The sequence below is a fragment of the Rhinoderma darwinii genome, chromosome 2 (assembly GCF_050947455.1).
Source record: "Rhinoderma darwinii isolate aRhiDar2 chromosome 2, aRhiDar2.hap1, whole genome shotgun sequence".
NCBI lineage: Eukaryota > Metazoa > Chordata > Amphibia > Anura > Rhinodermatidae > Rhinoderma > Rhinoderma darwinii.
The window spans coordinates 281,785,188-281,801,460 of NC_134688.1; the positions used below are offsets into that span (position 1 = coordinate 281,785,188).

The 16,273-nt window shown below is 42.2% G+C and overlaps 1 protein-coding gene across 4 annotated transcripts in view; it reads left to right on the top strand.

Annotated features, from left to right (window-relative positions):
* The first annotated feature begins 273 nt into the window (after positions 1–273).
* LOC142743010 (heterogeneous nuclear ribonucleoprotein R-like) overlaps positions 274–16,273 on the top strand; it is a 63,748-nt gene continuing 47,748 nt past the window's right edge. For all 4 annotated transcript variants that reach the window (XR_012881477.1, XR_012881478.1, XM_075853341.1 and 1 more), the window contains exon 1: positions 274–381. The gene's annotated coding sequence lies outside the window, so the exon portion shown is untranslated. The remainder of the gene's footprint in view (positions 382–16,273) is intronic.

The following is a 16,273-nucleotide window of genomic DNA, read 5'->3' on the forward strand; positions in this document are numbered from 1 at the left end:
TAATCTACGTGTGTGTATATAGACAGTCGTGGAATAATAGGGAGCATTGTCCCTGTCACAGAAGTCTCCGCTGTCCTCACTCTTCTCTGGAGCACGTGTGATTGGACACTACACACCTCACTACGGCCAATGCGGCTACTCGGAACATAAAAGCGTTACAGCCATATTTATCCCAAGCTGCGGTTGGTTAGAGCCGCTCATCCCCCTTCCCGCTCCCTTGTCCCTTGCTCAGCCTAATTGGAAGGCCACTGGTATTCGCTTCTGAGGCGCCTGTGATTGGCTGAGAGATACGGGAGAAGGAGGCGTGGTCTGTTGGGGGGAAGACGCGCCATTTTACCACCGTAGTGCAGTGGCTGCTTGTTGCAGTCTTTGTGGACTCGGGTGAGTGAGGTGCTCATACTCCCGGTCATTGCATGTCGTGTGTGGAATGTGCTGCACGGTTTATATGACTGTTTAGGTTCGTGTTAGGCAGCGGCTGTATTAACGCTGCCTGTGGTGCTGTAGGCGTGTGTCTGAGATAATAGGCTCACAGTCATTGCCTGCCTCCTGCGGGCAGCTAAGAGGTGTTTGCTGAGGATGCAGGACTGTGTCATCCTCAAGTACCACAACACGGCTAGTCACTATTGTGTTACTAGAGACATGCGCCTAGCCCTGGGAAATGTGGACGAGCTATAGCGACTGAGGGCTCAGGCAGTTTGCTCCAGATAATTTATTCTTTGCTTCCCAAAATGTTTTCCCTATCCTAGAAAATATTGCTTCGTATGTCTGTGGAGTGACCAGGGCTTGTATGCTGATCTAGTTCTGTTCGGAAGTGCTGCTGCGGAGAGGCTTGTGTTTGGACCTGTTTATCAAAGCATGGTTGCTTTGCAGTATCTTTATATATTAAAATGTTTACCATTCAGGTTATACCGTTTTTATATAGCTAGGATCTACGTAAAAGGTTGAGTAACTTTGTAAATATATTTCGCTACAATTTCTTGTCGACTATGCCGTTTTCGCTAAAAAAACGGAAACTTCACAAAACGAAGACAAACTAAAACCATTTGCAGCGGAAGCATTACTATTGAAATCAATGGTAGCGCCAATGGAAAGCTATGGTTTCCTATTGTCTTTCTGTTCATATTTTCCTCCGACGGAAAGGTCTAACCGAGCCCATGAACTGAACCCAACACTAATGTGAACGAGGCCTTTTTACCCTCACTTTTTTCATGTTCTCTTTTACGGAAGTTTGTGGAACTTATAATATAAACCTCATAAATTAGGGCCCATTTCACATCTGCATTGGGCACTCCGTTGCAGATTCTGTAAATTTTTGGACTAAATAGCACAGCGTGCAGCGCTATTTTGTAAATGGGTTCCATCAGGCGCTTCATGCGAAGGACCCGGCGCTTCCATTCTCTAGTTGATTCGTTTTTTTTCTGTTCTTTCGTTGGAACTTAAAGAGGCTCTGTCACCAGATTTTGCAACCCCTATCTGCTATTGCAGCAGATCGGCGCTGCAATGTAGATTACAGTAACGGTTTTATTTTTAAAAAACGAGCATTTTTGGTTATGACCATTTTCGTATTTATGCAAATGAGGCTTGCAAAAGTACAACTCGGCGTGTTTAAAGTAAAAGTACAACTGGGCGTGTATTATGTGCGTACATCGGGGCGTTTTTACTTCTTTTACTAGCTGGGCGTTGTGTATAGAAGTATCATCCACTTCTCTTCAGAACGCCCAGCTTCTGGCAGTGCAGACATAGCCGTGTTCTCGAGAGATCGCGCTGTGACGTCACTTCCCCAGGTCCTGCATCGTGTCAGACGAGCGAGGACACATCGGCACCAGAGGCTACAGATGATCCTGCAGCAGCATCGGCGTTTGCAGGTAAGTCGATGTAGCTACTTAGCTGCAAACGCTGATGCTGCTGCAGAATCAACTGTAGCCTCTGGTGCCGATGTGGCTGACACGATGCAGGACCTGTGAGTGACGTCACAGATCTGCACTGCCAGAAGCTGGGCGTTCTGAAGAGAAGTGGATGATACTTCTCATCAGAACGCCCAGCTAGTAAAAGTAGTAAAAACGCCCCGATGTACGCACATAATACACGCCCAGTTGTACTTTTACTTTAAACACGCCCACTTGGACTTTTGCAAGCCTCATTTGCATAAATACAAAAATGGCCATAACTTGGCCAAAAATGCTCGTTTTTTAAAAATAAAAACGTTACTGTAATCTACATTGCAGCGCCTATGTGCTGCAATAGCAGATAGGGGTTGCAAAATCTGGTGACAGAGCCTCTTTAAAGCTTAGTGCTGATGTGCAAAGAGCCTAAGGCCGGGTTCCCACAGGGCGGAAACGCAGTGTAAAAATCACGCAGCGTGTCCGACCTGAAACCTGCAGTACATTCCGTCCGAAAAATCGCACCACATTGGGGTTCGGTTTTTCAAACTGAATATCCGATGCAGAAGAAAGCCGTTCATACTTACCCGCCTCGGTCGTCTCTGCGCGTGGTCCGGTCTCCTACGATGACGTTGCAGGCCATGTGACGCTGCAGCATGTGATTGGCTGCAGAGGTCACGTGGGATGAAATGTCATCTCAGGAGGCGGGACTGCAGGAAGGCATTCTGGGTAAGTTGCAACACTTGGCTTTCTGTTGTGGGTTTTGCATCCCCATTGAATTCAATAGGGAAATCCGCAACGTAAAATCAACAAAAACACAGCATAAATTGACATGCTCGGGATTTAAATTCCGTACCGCAGCTCAATTTATCTACATTTTAATCTGCATTTTTTTTTTTCTGCAATGTGGGTATGAGATTTTTAAAATCTCATCCACTTTGCTGCTACTGTAAATGCTGTGAAATTTCCCGCACACTTCCGTTGCGGAAATTACGCAGCGTTTACACTACGTGGGAACCCGGCCTAATTCTCCTGCACATAGCGATGTTATTTGTCCATTGTTTAACATCTGACATCACTATAGCACTGAGAACAAAAACCTTATTTTAGTTTTAATTGGATCGCTCCCCTTATCTTTAGCTGCATCCTCTGCCCTAACAGAAGCCTGTGTCATAGTGACACCGTATAATGTATTAGCATACAAGAGTAAGCTAAGACATAAGTAATAAATAGTTATAAATAAAGTTATCCCTTAATGGGATTAAAAAAAGTAACAAAAAATAAATAAATAAAAGAAAATGCCCCAAAAAGTCATTTTGCATAAAATGGATTTTATTGCCCCTACATTACATAAAAACAAAAAAACTACACATTGGGTACCTACACGACCGTAATAACCTGAATAATTAATTTAATAGGTTATCTAGCGTGAAACGTGAACGGGATAAAAAATAAACAAGAAAAACGATGCAGAGAATCGCTTTTTCCTATATGCACGCTGTAAAAATATTTTTATCTACCCTCAAACTGCGGAAAAAAATAAAAAATTTCCCGCATAAAACAAGACCTCATATGGCCACGGCCATGAAAAAATAAAAAAAGTTCTGGCTGCTGGAAGGCAGAGAGGTAAAAACGGAAAAGTTTATATGGTCATTAAGGGGTTAACAGAGTTTCTATGCCTCCATTCCGAATGTGCTGGCAGATAACTGCGTTTCTTTAGGTTTTAGCAGGCGTGAAAATGCACTACATGTGAATGAGAGATTACCTTCTGGTATACAAAATACCGTAGCATGCTGCGCTTTTTGTATAGAAGTAACAGATTTCAGTATTTTATTTTTTTTAAATACGTTTTTAGATAAAGTTGGTTTAGAGCACCACTATGGGCTTGTTTCAAACTATTTATAAAAACACAGATAAGGCTGCGTTCACATCTGCGTCAGAGCTTTCCGTTGGAACGGAGCCCCGACTTTTCCGTTTCCATCACCATTGATTTCAATGATGACTGATCTATTGCAAATGGTTTCAGTTTGTCTCGGTTGTGCAAGGTTTCCGTCGTTTTGACGGAATCGATACGGTATTAATTTCTGTCGCGTTCACGCAAAATCTCACAAAAAAAAACCCTCTGTATACTTCTGTTTAAAATTGGAGACCTGAAATGGTACCGTATGACCACAGACTTCTACTCAAAGCTTGTACGACTAAGGCCCCGTGCACACAACCATAATTTTCATCTGTAATTACGGATGAAATGGGGGCCCATTCATTTCTATTCGCCACCGACACCTTTCCGTATAATTACGGATGTGTCCGGGCCATAGAATTGATGCGCACAATATAGAACATGTCCTATTCTTGTCCGCAATTGCAGCACAGACTCGCCCATAGAAGTCTATTGGCGCTTCGGCAATTGCGGCCAGCTACGGATGTGTATCCGTAGCCGTCCGATTTGTATTTGGGGACAGTAAAATCCCTTAGTCGTGTGCATAAGGCCTCGTGCACACTTCCGACACCGTTTTCACGGCCGTTTTTGACGGATCAGTGTGCCCGTTTTGGCGGCCGTGTGCGCTCCGTGTTTCCGAGAGCCGAGCATGGTACTGTCCAGGGTGCTGAAAGAGTTAATGGGCTGCACTGATCGGCGGTAACTCTTTCAGCACCTTGGACAGTACCATGCTCGGTGCTCGGAAAAAACAATTTAAATTAAATTAAAAAAAAAGTTCATACTTACTTTCCTCTTGTCCGGCCTCCAGCGATGACCTTTCATCCATGTCACTGCTGCAGCCAATCACAGGCTGTAGTGGCGGTCACGCATGTCAGGATTACGTCAGAAGGCCGGCCTCCAGGTATGATGCTTCATTCCACGTGACCGCCTCTGCAGACAATCACAGGCTGCCGCGTCAGAAAGGAAGGTCGGACTGGAGGAAGAGGGACTCGTCACCAAGACAACGACCGGGTACGTATGAACTGCTTTTTATTTTATTTTTAATCAGCAGCCTCTTTTCTCTATCAGTGATTTGATAGAGACAAGTGGCTGCCGATTAGTGTAATATTTCTGTTATGTTTTTCTGCACGCCCGGCCGTTACTAGGCAACGGCTCCGTCACACACGGATGGCACACGGATGCCTTCCGTGTGCCTTCAGTTTTTTTGACGGCCCCATTGACTTGCATGGGCCTCACGGAATCTCGGACCAAAGTAGGACATGCTCTACTTTGGTTCGGAACGGAGCAACGGGACGGTCAAAAAAACGGAAGTGTGCATGGCCCCATTGAAATGAATGGGTCAGGGTGCTAGTCGTCAGAAAAACGGCTAGCACCCTGAAGGAAAACACTGAAGTGGGCATGAGGCCTAAGGCTTAGGCTGCTCTCTCGTACACATAAGCTTTAGCATTCTGCTAACCGATGCTCTGATACTGTTCAGCGTTTATTCTGGCAGTTCATGTGAGTTCAGCTGGGGGAATAGTGGGACAACAATAGCCAAAATGATTAGGTCACTGTGACAGGGATAGTTGAATTAATATTACAAGAGAAATCCACCCTCTTATTACACACAGATTTACAACAGTAACTATAAGATGCGCCTACATCTTGGCATCTTTGTATTGATCACCATGGAGGTCTGCTGCAAATAAAAGGCTGTTCTGCAAAACTTGAATAAGGCAGAGTTTACACATTGCATTGTGATGTGGTACAAAGCTGCATCTCAGACACTTAATGTATTGTCGTGCGGTCTCTGTGGTGGTTTTGCCGCCATCTGTAGCTATATTTTAAAGAAGCACTTCTTGGAAGTATTCCTAGAACTGTTTCTGTGGAAAACTGCATTGTGGTACTGCGTGTAAAAAAAATTAATATATATATATATATATATATATATATATATATAGTGAAGGAAATAAGTATTTGATCCCTTGCTGATTTTGTAAGTTTGCCCACTGTCAAAGACATGAACAGTCTAGAATTTTTAGGCTAGGTTAATTTTAACAGTGAGAGATAGATTATATTTTAAAAAAACAAACTGAAAATCAGTCAAAATTATATATATTAATTTGCATTGTGCACAGAGAAATAAGTATTTGATCCCCTACCAACCATTAAGAGTTCAGCCTCCTCCAGACCAGTTACACGCTCCAAATCAACTTGGTGCCTGCATTAAAGACAGCTCTTACATGGTCACCTGTATAAAAGACTCCTGTCCACAGACTCAATTAATCAGTCTGACTCTAACCTCTACAACATGGGCAAGACCAAAGAGCTTTCTAAGGATGTCAGGGACAAGATCATAGACCTGCACAAGGCTGGAATGGGCTACAAAACCATGAGTAAGACGCTGGGTGAGAAGGAGACAACTGTTGGTGCAATAGTAAGAAAATGGAAGACATACAAAATGACTGTCAATCAACATCGATCTGGGGCTCCATGCAAAATCTCACCTCGTGGGGTATCCTTGATCCTGAGGAAGGTGAGAGCTCAGCCGAAAACTACACGGGGGGAACTTGTTAATGATCTCAAGGCAGCTGGGACCACAGTCACCAAGAAAACCATTGGTAACACATTACGCCGTAATGGATTAAAATCCTGCAGTGCCCGCAAGGTCCCCCTGCTCAAGAAGGCATATGTACAGGCCCGTCTGAAGTTTGCAAATGAACATCTGGATGATTCTGAGAGTGATTGGGAGAAGGTGCTGTGGTCAGATGAGACTAAAATTGAGCTCTTTGGCATTAACTCAACTCGCCGTGTTTGGAGGAAGAGAAATGCTGCCTATGACCCAAAGAATATCGTCCCCACTGTCAAGCATGGAGGTGGAAACATTATGTTTTGGGGGTGTTTCTCTGCCAAGGGCACAGGACTACTTCACCGCATCAATGGGAGAATGGATGGAGCCTTGTACCGTCAAATCCTGAGTGACAACCTCCTTCCCTCCACCAGGACATTAAAAATGGCTCGTGGCTGGGTCTTCCAGCACGACAATGACCCGAAACATACAGCCAAGGCAACAAAGGAGTGACTCAAAAAGAAGCACATTAAGGTCATGGAGTGGCCTAGCCAGTTTCCAGACCTTAATCCCATCGAAAACTTATGGAGGGAGCTGAAGATCCGAGTTGCCAAGCGACAACCTCGAAATCTTAATGATTTACAGATGATCTGCAAAGAGGAGTGGGCCAAAATTCCATCTAACATGTGTGCAAACCTCATCAACTACAAAAAACGTCTGACTGCTGTGCTTGCCAACAAGGGTTTTGCCACCAAGTATTAAGTCTTGTTTGCCAAAGGGATCAAATACTTATTTCTCTGTGCACAATGCAAATAAATATATATAATTGTGATACTCTGTTTTTTTTTTTTTTTGTTTTTTTTATATATAATCTATCTCTCACTGGTAAAATTAACCTAGCCTAAAAATTCTAGACTGTTCATGACTTTGACAGTGGGCAAACTTACAAAATCAGCAAGGGATCAAATACTTATTTCCTTCACTGTGTGTGTGTGTGTGTGTGTGTGTATATATATATATATATATATATATATATATATATAAATATATTTTTTTTTTAATGCAGTAAAGTCAATGGGACAAAACTGTCCTTAAAAACGAATGGCAATTCGTGAATAGAATTTAAGTCACTACAATATAACTTGTGCTGCTGTGGTTTTTCCAAAGTGGGAAAAAAAATGCTTCTGAAAACCTTTAGTCATGGGTAACCTAAGGCTGGGTTCACAGAGTTTTTTGCAGGCGAAAAATCCGGCTCAAAATTCCGTTTGGAAGTTTGAGGCAGATTTTCGCTGCGTTTTTCGCCCGTGGCCATTGAGCGCCACAGCAAAAAACGCCACGAAATACACTTTCTCTGCCTCCTATTGATGTCAGAGGCGTAAACGCCCGAAGATTGGGCATGTTTCCTTGCGCGTTTTCCGACGTGGTTTCCGCGTCAGAAAAACTCATCAAAAACTCAGTGTGAACTCCCCCTTAAATAGTTTTTCTTAGCTCCCTTGCCTGTCACTTAAACCGCACAAAAAAAATGCATATTAATATAATATTTAAAGAATAGTTTCGAATAATTATTTTCAGGAAATGCTTCCATAGAAAGTTGTTGCTTTTTACATGCAGTTTTCATTGCTTTGATTTTCCCTATCGAAGTAAATTTAGAAACCCACACAGCTAAAATAACTACAAAGAACTCTTCAAATATGTATGAAAATATTGACCTGTGATTAACCCCTCAAGGACATGGCCAATCTTCGTTTTTTCATTTTCATTTTTTCCTCCCCGCCTTCCTAAATTTTGTTTTACCACTTTTTTTATTGAAAAATAACTATTTGCTAAAAAAAAAAATAACTGTTTTGTCGCCATTTCCTGAGAGCCATAATTTTATTTTTTATTTTTCCGTCGATTGAACGATGGGGAATTTTTTTTTGCGGGCGAGCTGTAGTTTTTATTGGGATAAATTCTCAAAGTATTTACTGGGGGACATAGTACCGTGGGTAGAAGCCACTGTCACCAGGAAGCTGACACTAGGAAATATAAAAAAAAGTGTGGCTCCACCCAGTGAGCTATACCCTCTGCTGTGCACTCATCTCCTCAGTTTTAGCCTAGTGTCCGTAGGAGGCAGACATGTCCTGCACTGTAGGCAAATCTGCTAGATTTTTTAATTTTATTTTAGTTTTTTATTATTTTTAAGGTGTTACACTTGTCAAAGTCAAAACCAGTTATAATGAAAGCACATTTCAATTTTAATAGCAGATTATACAATATAAACATATAAACAGTTCACACAGCAACTATGGTAGCCTAACTAATATCCTTCTCATCATTATCTTCTCCTATTTCTATTTTATGTCCGTGCCCTATGTGTTCCTCTCTAACCTCTTGGTGCTGTAATCTTTAGCTTCCCCAATGTCCCCTTAATATCCTCGGTGAGATACCATTTAGTGTGCTGGAAACCCTCCATCACCTTTGCTATATCCGAGTCCGACATTTGTACCAACAACGGTTTCCATTTTTTGAAAAATGTTGCAGTTTTCCGCTCCTTGTGCCTCAAGGCTTCAGTTTTATCCGAATGTAGGTATTTTTGTAGTTGCTGGACTAATTGTTCCAGAGTCGGGGTATTAGCTTCCAGCCAATTTTTCAGGATGCACCTTTTGGCTATAAGTATTATTATGTGTGCTAACGGCGGTATGTGTTGCAAGGCCCCCTCCTCCGACGCTTCTTATCACCGGTAGTGAACACCATAGTACACTGAGCGGTGTACAGAAGTCATACAGCACGAAAACATTCCTGCTTCACTGGGGACACCGCACCAAGGGGGTCTGGTAGGATAGCCATTGGCTATAGTGTTGTTTTTTGTAAAAGGCTCATAATATGGCTTCAAAGGGAAAAGCAAAGACCCAACCCCCCCCGCCACCATTGTAATGCACTTTGCGTGTACGCGGTGCAGTACTAAGTTGTCATTTTGGCAAGCTGACAGTGTACAGTGCCCTCTGCCTAAACCACCACAGGATACCCCAGTTCCCATGGTTAACCCCTTAATGACCAGCCTATTTTGGACCTTAATGACCAAGCTATTTTTTACGTTTTTCAATTGTCACATTCCAAGAGCTATAACCTTCTTATTTTTGCGTCTACATAGCTGTATAAGGTCTTGTTTTTTGCGGGACAAGTTGTATTTTTTAATAGCACCATTTTTAGGTACATATTATTTATTGATTAACTTTTATTAACTTTTTTTTGGGGGGGGGGGATAGAAAAAAATCTGAAATTTTGCCACTCTTTTTTGCGTCCTAAATCTACGCCGTTTACCGTGTGATATAAATAAGACAATAACTTTATTCAGCGGGTTGTTACGATTGCAACGATACCAAATTTGTATAGTTTTTGTATGTTTTACTACTTTTACACAGTAAAAACGCTTTTTTTTCAAAATTATTTGTTTTTGTGTCTCCATATTTGAAGAGCCGTAACGTTTTTATTTTTTCGCCGATGCGGTTGTATGAGGGCTTTTTTTTTGCGGGGCGACTTGTAGTTTTTATTGGTACCGTTTTGGAGTAGATGCGACTTTTTGATCACTTTTTATTACATTTTTTTAAAGTCAGTATTCACAGAAAACAGCAATTTTTCCATAGCTTTTTTTTTTTTTTTACGGTGTTCACCGTGCAGGTTAAATAATGTAATAGATTTATAGTCGGGGTCGTTACGGACGCGGCGATACCAAATATGTGTAACTTTTTAACTTTATTTTGTTTTTTTAATAGTAAAGCAGTTTGTAAGGGGAAAAGCTGGGTTTTTCATTTTTTTTGTATTACTGCCTGGCCGTTTAACACGGACAGGCATCTGCTAGGTCATGCCTGCGGCATGATCTAGCAGGCATTCATTACAGGCAGACCTGGGGGCCTTTATTAGACCCCCGGCTGCCATTAGAGACACAGACACTCGGCGGTCGTATCGCCGGGTGTCGGTGGGGGAGAGAGGGAGCTCCCTCCCTCTCTCCAAAACCACTCAGATGCGGTGCTCGCTATTGAGCACCGCATCTGAGGGGTTAAACGTGTGAGATCGATACTAATATCGATCTCACACGGCAGAGCAGGGACGCTCCCAGCCCTCAGCTGCCTCTAGCAGCTGAGAGCAGGGAGATCTGACAGCTCCCTGCTCTGTTTACTTATTCCGATGCTGCGACGTAAAAAGTCTATGGCATCGGAATAAGGCCCGTTAGTGACCGACGTAGAAACACGATGGGCCGGTCACTAACGGGTTAAAGAGCATATTACCCCCCCAATGGGTGACTTCCGTCACCCAGGCGGTAGATAATTTCGCCCGCCTCTCAGGGATGATGGGGGTTATATGCATCTGCTGTGTGGACCGGAAGTCAGTTTTACTATTAATTCCAATGAGATGCTCAATGTGAGTCTCATAAGAATACATAGTGAGAGACTTTCGGTCTACACAGCAGAAGCTGTAGAAATCAGGCAGTCTCATTGTGTTCTCGTGTCATAACTGTGGCCCGGGAAAGGAGCATATAGGTTGGCAACAAAGTGCCCGGTAAAAGGATGACATGCCCTACCTTTTACCAAGTGTACTTTCCTAATGGGGGCACGATAAAAAATTCACCGGAGTGTTCCTTTAAATGGAAAGGCCTCACAAGGTTGCTACACATGAGAAGTTTTTTATTTTCCCTATGCGGGGAGATATTGGGCAACAATTGCTAAGAAATCTTGTGGTGACTTATCATAGGGAAACCTCGTGGTCACGGTAACCATTGCACAATAAGAGGAATACTTCACTTTTATTAGACATAGATTACACGCAGTGTAAATTCATTTAACAGAATGCCATGTGTTTGTTAGGGAGTGAAAGCTATTTATCTGGCTTCTCAAAGTAGTTAAAATAAGTCTTGAACAGTGTTTTAATAACCCCTTCCCACCCCACCCCCACGTAAATTAACTGGCTTACTACATGTTTCTTGTGCCAGAAGCCTTTTTAATTTACGTGCTGACTTTGATGTTGCTGCATTCCACTGCACACAGTGCCATCGGCATGATCAGGCTGTGACGCTGGTAGTCCGATCCTGTACTGTGGCAGGGAACTGAAATAATCGGTTCCTTGTCACTTAAAAAAACCTAAACACAACACTAATATTGATTGCTGTGCTCCTGAATGCAGAAGTGCTGCTTCTGCATTCAGGCGTGTGATAGGAACTCACGAGCTCAGCCCACTCCAAATGTTGCATGTGTTTATTACAGCTGAAACCCGCAGGTTGTCACGGCCGTAGGTTGTCATTGCAGCCAGGGGACCTTCAAGAGGCCGGTCTTCATAAGAGACCATTAAAAATCCCATACACTCCAATACATAACTATTGCTGGTATCAAACTATCGTACCCGTGGGCAACTAAAAAATGTTTAAAATTGAAGAAAGTTAGGTTTAAAAAAAACCTCTTCCCATTCAAATAATGTAGTAATAAAATAAAATTTCTTCAATTATTTTAGAAGACATTTTAACAAGTTCTGGAGAGAGAATTTATCTAGAAAGAGTTATAAATGCAAATACAATCATTCAACCTCCGTGAGAATCATTATCTCAAAATGGAGAAAAGAAAGTTTTGCAGGTAGTCTAGTATAGATGCCCTATCCTTCCCATTGAGGGACTTGGTATGCCGTTTATGCGTTCCCTCCTCCTACCATGCTGCCACAAACTCTTCGGAAGATAGAAGTGTGTAGCACGGGTAATATTGGTGTTCCCTGTATGGCCATCAAAACCGTGGTACCCCAGAATACACTCATTGACAGTAGAGGGGAAGCGCCCATTTGGGATGACAATGGTGTGTTTCCAGGGACCAGTGGACCTTCTATTAGAGCTTCCACAACTTATGTGGATTGCTGCAAGAGTCAGCTGTTCTTATTTCCGGAGCTATCCACAAAGGCAAACAACCTAATTATAATTGTTCCTTGAGACAGAGGACACGTAATGGATAACAAGCCATTATATCTGAGCTAAAGGCTTGGAGATCAGAGAAGTTCGGGATCCTTCAGATATGTGGGCAGCGTTCAATTCTTGAATTCAAAATTTAGTTCAAGTATAGCCTCTAACACTTTAAAATCGATAGGATTTGCTCTAAATGTCATTATTCCTAATCTGACAGTAAGCAGAATATTCTTAAGGCTTCTAAAAGGGGCTGTTGCATACAAGCCTATTCTTCCAAAGTACTCAAGTACTTGTGATATAGAGCCTCTTTTGACATATTTAAGCCAATTGTGTGACTTCAGTATATCTTTACGCTGGGTTGGTATAAAGTTAGCATGTCTTTTAGCAATTCCTATGGCTGCTAGACCAATGGAGTTGACTGATCCATTTAGTGGAGCCGAGGCTCTCGCGGACTTCTAGAGGTTCATATTATTTTAGTAAGTCCTATAGAGATCGAAGATGTGGCTGACTCATCCCTCTGTTGGGACACTGTTAAAATCTTATCTGGATAGGAAATACGCATTGCGGAGAGAAATTGTTAATTTGTAACTTCAAGACAACCAGTTAAAGGAGCTCTCTCGCAAATTTGTTTTATTTTCTGGCCCGTTGGAAAGGCAAATTATGTAAATTGCGGTGAAGGTAATTTTCTTACCGGCGGCTGTTTTTGTGAGTTATCCACTCCCTTCTGGTCCTCGTGTGTCATGTGACCAGCAATAGGACTCCAACTGCCACATCATCTCGTGTGGACAGAAAGTCAGTTTCTCCATTAAGTCCTATTAGAGCTGGGCGATTTTGCAAAAAAATTGAATCTATTCTAAGTGCCCTATCTTCAACATAATGTGATCGGCGCTGTAATGTAGATTACAGCAGTGGTTTTTATTTAGAAAAACTATCAATTTGGACGTAGTTATGACCTATTTTAGATTTATGCTAATGACTTTCTTAATGGACAAATGGGCGTGTCTTTACTTTTTGACCAAGTGGGCGTTGTGAAGAGAGAAGTGTATGACGCTGACCAGTCACACAGACGGCGCACGCAACTGAGAATGGAATGTCTCCCGTTCGCATTCTCTATGGGGTTGTATGTACCGTATAGCATCTCTGTATGTGCCATATAGCAGCTCTGTATGTGTCGATAATCGACACATAGAGATATAAAAAAAATGGCAGCCCCCATATAGAAGTAAAAGTAAGAATACATTAACCCCTTAAGGACGCAGCCTAGTTTGGGCCTTAAGGCTCAGAGCCCATTTTTCAAATCTGACATATTTCACTTTATGTGGTAATAACGTCGGAATGCTTAAACCTATCCAAGCGATTCTGAGATTGTTTTCTCGTGACACTTTGGGCTTCATGTTCGTGGTAAAATTTGGTCGATATATTCAGTCTTTATTTGTGAAAAATTGCAAAATTTAGAGAAAATTTACAAAAAATAGCATTTTTCAGAATTTAAATGCATCTGCTTGAAAAACAGACGGTTATACCACCCAAAATAGTTACTAGTTCACATTTCCCATATGTCTACTTTTGATTGGCATCGTTTTTTGAACATTCTTTTATTTTTCTTGGACGTTACAAGGCTTAGAACATAAAACAGCAATTTCTCATATTCTTAAGAAAATTTCAAAAGCCTTTTTTTGAAGGTGCCAGTTCAGTTCTGAAGTGGATTTGAGGGGACTATGTGTTAGAAACCCCCATAAAACACCCCATTTTAAAAACTAGACCCCTCAAAGTATTCAAAACAGCATATAGAAAGTTTTTTAACCCTTCAGGCATTTCACAGGAATTAAAGCAAAGTGGAAATTAAATTTGCAAATTTCATTTTTTCTGCTGAATTTCAATTTTATTCAATTTTTTTTTAGTAACAGAGAAGGTTTTACCAGAGAAACACTACTAAATATGTATTGTCCAGATTCTGCAGTTTTTAGAAATGTCCCACATGTGGCCCTACTGCGCTCGTGGACTAAAACACAAGCCCTAGAAGCAAAGAAGCACCTAGTGCATTTTGAGGCCTCTTTTTTATTAGAATATATTTTAGGCAGCATGCCAGGTTTGAAGAGGCGTTGAGGTATCAAAACAATGGAAACCCACCAGAAGTGACCCCATTTTGGAAATTACACCCCTCAAGGAATTCATTTATGGTTTTTGTTATCATTTTGACCGCACAGTTTTTTCACAGCACCTATTTGAATTGGGCTGTGAAATAAAAAAAATGATATTTTTTCCAATAAAATGTCATTTTTGATCAAATTTTCTTATTTTCACAGGGAACAACATACCCCATTTTGTTGCCCAATTTGTCCTTAGTGCGGCAATACCCCATTTGTGGTGATAAACTGCCGTTTGGGCCCATGGGAGGGCTCAGAAGGAAAGGAGCGCTATGTGTTTGTTGGAGTCCAGATTTTGCTGGATTGGTTTTCGGGTGCCATGTCGCATTTGCAGAGCCCCAGAGGTATCAAAGCAATGGAAACCCACCAGAAGTGACCCCATTTTGGAAACTACACCCCTCAAGGAATTCATTTATGGTTTTTGTTATCATTTTGACCGCACAGGTTTTTCACAGCACCTATTTGAATTGGGCTGTGAAATGAAAAAAATGATATTTTTTCCAATAAGATGTCATTTTTGATCAAAATTTCTTATTTTCACAAGGAACAACATACCCCATTTTGTTGCCCAATTTGTCCTTAGTGCGGCAATACCCCATTTGTGGTGATAAACTGCCCTTTGGGCCCATGGGAGGGCTCAGAAGGAAAGGACCACCATTTGGCCTACTGGAGCTTTTCTGGTGCTAAGTCATGTGTGCAGAAGCCCCTGAGGTACCAGTACAGTTGAAACCCCCGAGAAGTGACCCCATTTTAAAAACTACACCCCTTAAGACATTCATCTAGAGGTGTAGTGAGCATTTTGACCCCACAGGTATTGTGTAAAAGATAATGCGCAGCAGATGGTGCAGTGTGAGATTTGCAATTTTATATATGTATATGCCATTTCAGTGTCCAATATAGTGTGCCCAGCATGCGCCACCGGAGATATACACCCCTTAAATTGTAATGTGGGTTCTCCTGGGTACGACAATACCCTACATGTGGCTGTTATCAGCTGCCTGGGCATACGGCAGGGCTCAGAAGGGAAAGATGAGGGGGGTAAGCTGTGCGGAGTGCATCAGGGTAAATTGAAAATCAAGGGATGTATGATACATTTTAAAACAATCTTTTATACAGAGCCCTGGTTTTTCGGGACACGTGTCACATTGGTATATTGTGTTCTTCCTTATCCCCCTCTTATAGCAGACTCTGCACCTCTTTTGACTCTTTCCCTTTCCACCGGTTTGGGGACCTTCTCCTGGAAAGTGTTGCCCTGGTACGATGCGCCCCCCCTTCCTGGTCCCTAAAGATTAGATCTTGAAATTCCAGGAAAGTTCCCCTCTGGCCTGCACATCGACGTAGCACATACGCATTGTACAAAGCCATCTGTATGATGTGCCCGGCCAGCTTCTTATACCTCACCGCATGGCGCTGTAGGGCTTCAGGACTTGATTTGACAAGTCCATCCCTCCCATGTACCTATTGTAGTCCAGGATGCAGTCTGGTTTGGGGGTGGCCTTTCCTTCATATATCCTAAACCTGTAGGTATACCCTGATGCACTCTCGCAGCTTATACATCTTCACGCCATACCTTGCCCTCTTACCTGGCAGGTACTGGCGGAATTGAACCCTCCCTTTAAAATGTACCAGGGACTCATCAATAGAAAAACACTTCTCGGGGGTGTATGCTTGGGAAAACCGGGCACTGGAACGGTCTAATAGGGGTCTCCGTTTATACAAACGGTCAAAACTGGGGTCATCTCGGAGTGGGCACGGCTCATTATCAGTATAATGTAAGAAGCGAAGTATTGCCTCATTTATTTATTTTTTTAGGTTCCAGTTCATTTCTGAAGTTGCTTTGAG